The sequence below is a fragment of the Tachysurus vachellii genome, chromosome 1, assembly GCF_030014155.1.
Source record: "Tachysurus vachellii isolate PV-2020 chromosome 1, HZAU_Pvac_v1, whole genome shotgun sequence".
Classification (NCBI taxonomy): domain Eukaryota; kingdom Metazoa; phylum Chordata; class Actinopteri; order Siluriformes; family Bagridae; genus Tachysurus; species Tachysurus vachellii.
The window spans coordinates 18,544,198-18,550,203 of NC_083460.1; the positions used below are offsets into that span (position 1 = coordinate 18,544,198).

General features: G+C 36.7%; 1 protein-coding gene across 11 annotated transcripts in view; it reads right to left on the reverse strand.

Annotated features, from left to right (window-relative positions):
* Positions 1–5,176: 5,176 nt before the first annotated feature.
* Positions 5,177–6,006, reverse strand: part of sh3bgr (SH3 domain binding glutamate-rich protein) — a 10,173-nt gene continuing 9,343 nt past the window's right edge. For all 11 annotated transcript variants that reach the window (XM_060875850.1, XM_060875831.1, XM_060875839.1 and 8 more), the window contains one exon: positions 5,177–5,983. The gene's annotated coding sequence lies outside the window, so the exon portion shown is untranslated. The remainder of the gene's footprint in view (positions 5,984–6,006) is intronic.

Below are 6,006 nucleotides of genomic sequence, written 5' to 3' on the forward strand. Positions count from 1 at the left end.
AAAGAAATTCTTCTTGACTGTATAAACTTATTGCTGCTTAGATGCTTTACAGACATGGTGCTGCTCCAAAAGCCAAAGTCAGCACTTTAAAAGCCTTATTGCTGACAGCTCATGTGCCAGAGTGTGCTGTTTGTGATGCACAGTGTGTGGCAGTGATGAGTGGCTCTGTATATCATTGATCTTTCACACTATATTGTTAAGGCAATGGTGCAGTGTTTAGGGAATACCACAGAAAATCTAGTGGAAAAAAGTGAAAAAAGATTTCACTCAGAAATATTTCGTTTGTACAATATACGGACAGGTTTGTAGACACTCCACCATAAAGCTTTGACCATCCGGTTCCAGATTTAGTCCTGCTTTGCTGTTATAATAACCAATTCTTTTGGAAATAATTTAATTGTGGCTGTTCATTCAGCCTCAAGAGCATTATAGAGGTCAGGAATTCATCAAGACCTAGTGCACAGTCAGGATTCAATTTCATCCCAAAGGTTCTCAGTGGGGTTGAGGTCAGAGCTCCGTGAACCACATGAGTTCTTCTACACAAAGCCTGAAGAACATCATGTCATTGTGGACCAGAGGCATTGTCATGCTAGAACAGCTTTGGGCCATTTAATTCTATTGAAGGGAATTGTACTATTACAGCATACAAAGACATCTTGTTATACTTTCTATCTTTGAGGAAACCGATATGAGGCAGAACCACACAGGGTCAGATGGTCATATAGTAAATATGAGCTTAATGAGTTTTTTTACTTATGCATTTAAAAAAAAATACAGCTCAATTTTTAACATCCACATTGCGCCTTTGCTGTTAATAAATAACTTCAACCGGATGATATTTTACTTTTATGGAACCAAGATCAATACAAACACTAAAATAACTGCATGACGAAGTGCGGCTTGGGCTGATTTCTAGTTTCTGATTTCTAAAACAATAGATTCATGCAGCATTTTGTTGACATGTCAGGTTTTAAATAGTAAAACTTTTACTATTACTAAAAGTTTTCATGTGCATTTAGGTGCAATTGTTTCAATCTGCTTCACTGGACACATCCATAAGAATGGCTTCAGAAATAATTAAATAGACAAATCAATCAGGAACAGACAGCAGCAGGTTAAATGAAAGAGCTGGCTTTAGCTTTTCTCTTTAATATGGTGTTAAAAACATAGAATGGTTATTGACCTAAAACTAAAACTACATCTATAGAATATAATGATAATCAGGAGTTACCCACAGGTTCACTCAGGTCCTGGTAAACGAGAGCTTTTTTCTTTGCCCCCTCACATATGACTCGCTCATTAGGGATCTAAATTTACGTTGATCTAAATTTATGTTGATTTCTATAAAGTTACAATTTATATTTCAAATTCAACTGAATTCTTTAAACAAGACATGTTTTGTAAAGTAGAGCAGAGGAGAAAATTCTGAAGAAATTTGAGTTCATTACCTTTTTGCAGTCAGGAATTGGGTGTAACAGACACTACAGAGTGGTGAATAATGAGTGGATCTGTATTCAGTAACATTTATAAACCTGACAGAGGCTGATTAGAAAGCTGTTCCTCATGTCAGGGCCATCTGGCTCTAACGAAGAAGAGATGAGATCTTAATAACAAGTGTCCTGACACAATTTCAGATACACTGTTTGTGTCCTCACCAAACAGAAATCAAGAAGCTTCATAAATCCCAACAGCTATACATAATCATATAAATCACATGCAAAGAGCAGAGGTGACAATGACAAGGAAATTTCACTGAGACGACGTTATGAAGACAGGAGTGCAGACTCACATGAACCCGTCCTCTTCTGGGTGACTGGGAGAATAAATCATTACACAACGAAACGGTATCAGATGCATGATACTAGTTAGTTCCTGAAAGATCTTCAATATTGCTAGTTTTGAATTCATTGCTATTCATTAGCATTAATTACAGCACTGCATTAATGTTAATAAACAGTTTCCAAAAGAGAAGGTTAAGTTGTGATTGGTTTTCTCAGTCTGCTAATCAATCCAGTAATGTCTTAGATGGTAAATATAAATCTGTATGTATAAAATTACATTTATGTATTTTTGTGTAATGTCACATAACCAACAGACAGTAAAAGAAAATCAAAGTAAAAAAATATATTATTTCGGGGCAAACTATGGCTTTGGTGACATTTTAAACCACTTTAATACACTTTATATTTTAAAAGACCAGATTTTAACAAGGGGCACGGTGGTTTAGTGGTTACCACGTTTGCCTCACACCTCCAGGGTTGGGGGTTTGATTCCCACCTTCTACCCGTGCCTCGGGGGTTTCCTCCCCCGGTCCAAAGACATGCATGGTAGGTTGATTGGCATCTCTGGAAAATTGTCCATAGTGTGTGATTGCGTGAGTGAATGAGAGAGTGTGTGTGCCCTGTGATGGGTTGGCACTCCGTCCAGGGTATATCCTGCCTGGATGCCCGATGACGCCTGAGCACAGGCTCCCTGCGACCCGAGGTAGTTCGGATAAGCGGTAGAAAATGAGTGAGAGAGAGTGAGATTTTAACAAATGTGTGCACTTAATAAAGCTCTAAGCTCACATCCAGCTGCTAGTTGTGCAAGATGAGAGATCAGGTTCGAATGACTCAACACCACTGTGTAAACACTTAAATGAAATGAGCAAGTTTATTCTTCTGATGACCAATCAGTGATCATCATTATTCCCACTGACCAATCAATGGTCATCATCTTCAGAAAATTTTCCTTTTGATTGTAGTTGTCAAATTAATATGTAAAGTAGTCCATGACACCATCTGATGAATGTCAGCCATGTTTTGAGGTGTTTTTGCTGCTTTCCTCAGACAAATGTTGCTAACACTCCTGTACAGTGGAACTGAAGGACATCCAGCTCACAATATGATGAGTCAAACACATAAACCTCTAAACTTTATAACAATACATTACAATATTTCATGAATGATGGTCAAACTTCAGTCTCATGGTACGATTTCTACAGCTAGTCTGAAAGTGTAATGGATTTGGGGCTGCTCAAGTCAACACTTAATCTAAACGATCTATGGCTTGAAAAGCTTTGTGAGCAAAAAGAAGCTGACGCACATTTAACCTGCTCTGATTTACACCGCAGGCCTTTTGCCTTGAGCAGAGAAAACTGATGAGCAGGGTACAATCCTGTGCAGTGTATATCTTCAGTGTAGTTTATTTTGCTGTCTTTCTGGTGATCACATACCCCTACAGTGAAGTGGGTTCAGGACTCAACACATCCTGAGAGAATGACTGGCTCATTCTACTGTTGTTACAGCAGCAATACTTTGAACTAGTCTACAGAATGTAGAACTTTCATGACAAATAACATGTCTACAAAACGTAAAAAAAAAAAAAAAATGCCCGTTTGGAACTCAGTATTTACTATTGTGTGTCACACAAAGCCACTGTAGGTATCTGTAACTTATCTGGATTTGGATTTGGGTGTAGCCTAAACCAGAAGGGGTGTGTTGTTGTTATTGTTGTTCTTCTTCTTCTTCTTCTTCTTTTCTGTTTCATTCCTTCTGATCCTTGTCCTCTGAACATCTCTATTCTCAATCAGAATTCTTTAAACAAAAAACGACTCTTATTTGAATTTGTACCTTTTAAACAGCATCATGTTTTTGTCTATATTATTGGTAAAGTTGTGCTGATGTGCGAGACATAGCTGTGTGTAGTTAGCTACACATACAGACTACATCAAATATGATAAAACATGACACCAATGTTTAATGATGTATTTTAGTAATTGAATGTTTTATGCACATAGTTGCTGAGATGGTTTTTGCAATTAACTTTAAATATTTCAAAGCTTTGTGTCTGTTATAAATGTGTATAAAAAGTCATGTTTTAAAAAATAACAATGGGTCCTTAACACGTGCTCATTGTTCTGTCTATAAAATATTTGCCTGGTTTGTTGTTTAGCAACCAGAGATTGCTAATTCATATTTTATTGCATGGCATAAGAATTGTTTATAGTGAATATTTTTAATGATGAATTACATTATTTATTAAAGGCTGTTTTTTTTTTTATTCGTATTACTTTTGGCACCATTTAATGAACACACGTGTAAATTTCAGGAAATGGATCCTGTATAAGGGACAATGCAAATCTCATAAGAATGGCCTTCTGTACAGTATTATCACTGTGAGTCACTTCCAAAGTTACAGAGATAAAGCAGACAAAAAATAAGTTGATCTTTGGTGCAGCAGTTTTCTGTCAAAACAGTCAGTTGGTCAACTGGTCAGCAGTATGCTTCTATGCTACTGAATATGAGTGTGTAATGAAGGGAATGGGTCAGGAATGCTCTAATGGACTTTAAATCTCCTCACAATCGAATTGGGCTCTTTGTGTCTCTGCCTACTAGCCGACAGAACTGCTCTGCTATGGGAATTTATAACGCTGCCCAATCGATTCTCATTCCAGAAACCTTCTTCTCTGGCATTGTCACTGTCACCAAATGTACCTGAGCAACTGCCTGCTCTCAGCCAGGAGCAAATAAATTTTCAGTGAAAAATGTCTTAGTAATGTCTTTGCTTGAACCAAAAAAAAGAAACCAGATGACTTCATGCAAGCAGCTGAACTTCCAGCAAAGTCATGTGTGTGTGTTGTATTCACTGGTTCATTATCAGGACCTAACATGTTACTATAGTGTTGTTATTATGAAGAATCAGTCATGTTCCATGTGCAGGAGTCTCAGCCTTCTTTTTTTTCATGTATAAAATATATAGAGCCCTGTAAATAAATTTTATTTTATAATGCAATTGATAATACTTTGCATTTAATTACTTGCCATCACAGTTATATACAGTGCCAGTACCACCAGTACAACCAGTACCACCCTCAATGTCAATACCCTTCAGGATTCCACATGGTTCCTGGTGATCTGTGTAGCTTGTGACCAGTCATCACCCAGTGTCTGGAGCTCTGTGGAACATTAGGTAATGTAAATAGGGCTGAAGGCTGAACAGCATCCAGGTGTCAGTACTAACAAGGTGAAGGTTGATGTGAAACAGAGGTAGGGACTAAAGAGACAGGACCAGAATGAAGTTTTAAAGTTAAACTAAAATCTAGAAATGTTACTGATCTAGTCTCGAGGCTGATGCCAGTAAATCAGATATTTTATCTCCTGTAACAAATGGCAAAGACTGAAACCATATTTGGGAAATAATTTGTTTTTTCCCTTTATTCTTTTCTTAGAATTGGTTTTATTCTATTTTATTATATTCATAACTTAATGTAAATAATGTACATAAAATGACAGACAGCATTTTATTAAATGGCATTCAGGTATTTTTAGCAATTCGTATTAAACAAAAGTGCTTTCAGTTCATACAAATGTAGATAGATTCATTTAATTCATTTAAACTTGCCTTATTACTGACATCTTGCTGCAGCCTTACAAACTGAGCTTCATGAAGGAGAGAAAGGACAGAAACACTGCAATAATATCAATGCAATCTTTTGTAAAGGTGTGTTGATAAATGATGTCATCATTGATAAAGGGATGCTGTATTTCCTTTTTTTTTTCTTTTCAGTTTACTTCCAGCCTCCACCCTGTCAGTTACACACTACTAATTATACGTTCCTAGAACTACAACAGACTCCAATATGTTCAGTTCTATCTTCTAAAACAGTAGTAACATCTTCTAAAACATAAAACATGCTGAGAAAAGTGATGCCACAGTACGTGTTAAACCATTACACCTTTAGATAGTACAAAATTTCCTTCCTTCAAATTGATCAGAATTAAAAAAACAAAGACAAAAGGAAGCTAAATAGGAAGGAAAACAGCAGATCTGTTCAACACTAATGGTGCTGATGTTCATGTCCACAAAGTTCCAGAAAGTGTCCATGGCAACACACACTCCAGGACTGTTGTGTAGAAAATGTCCTGCACTAAACATCTTCATGGTCTTCAAACAGAGGCTCGGTGTCATGGTGAGTATGAGTCAATATTAATGAAACTAAAATCTAAAATATCAACAGAAATTATT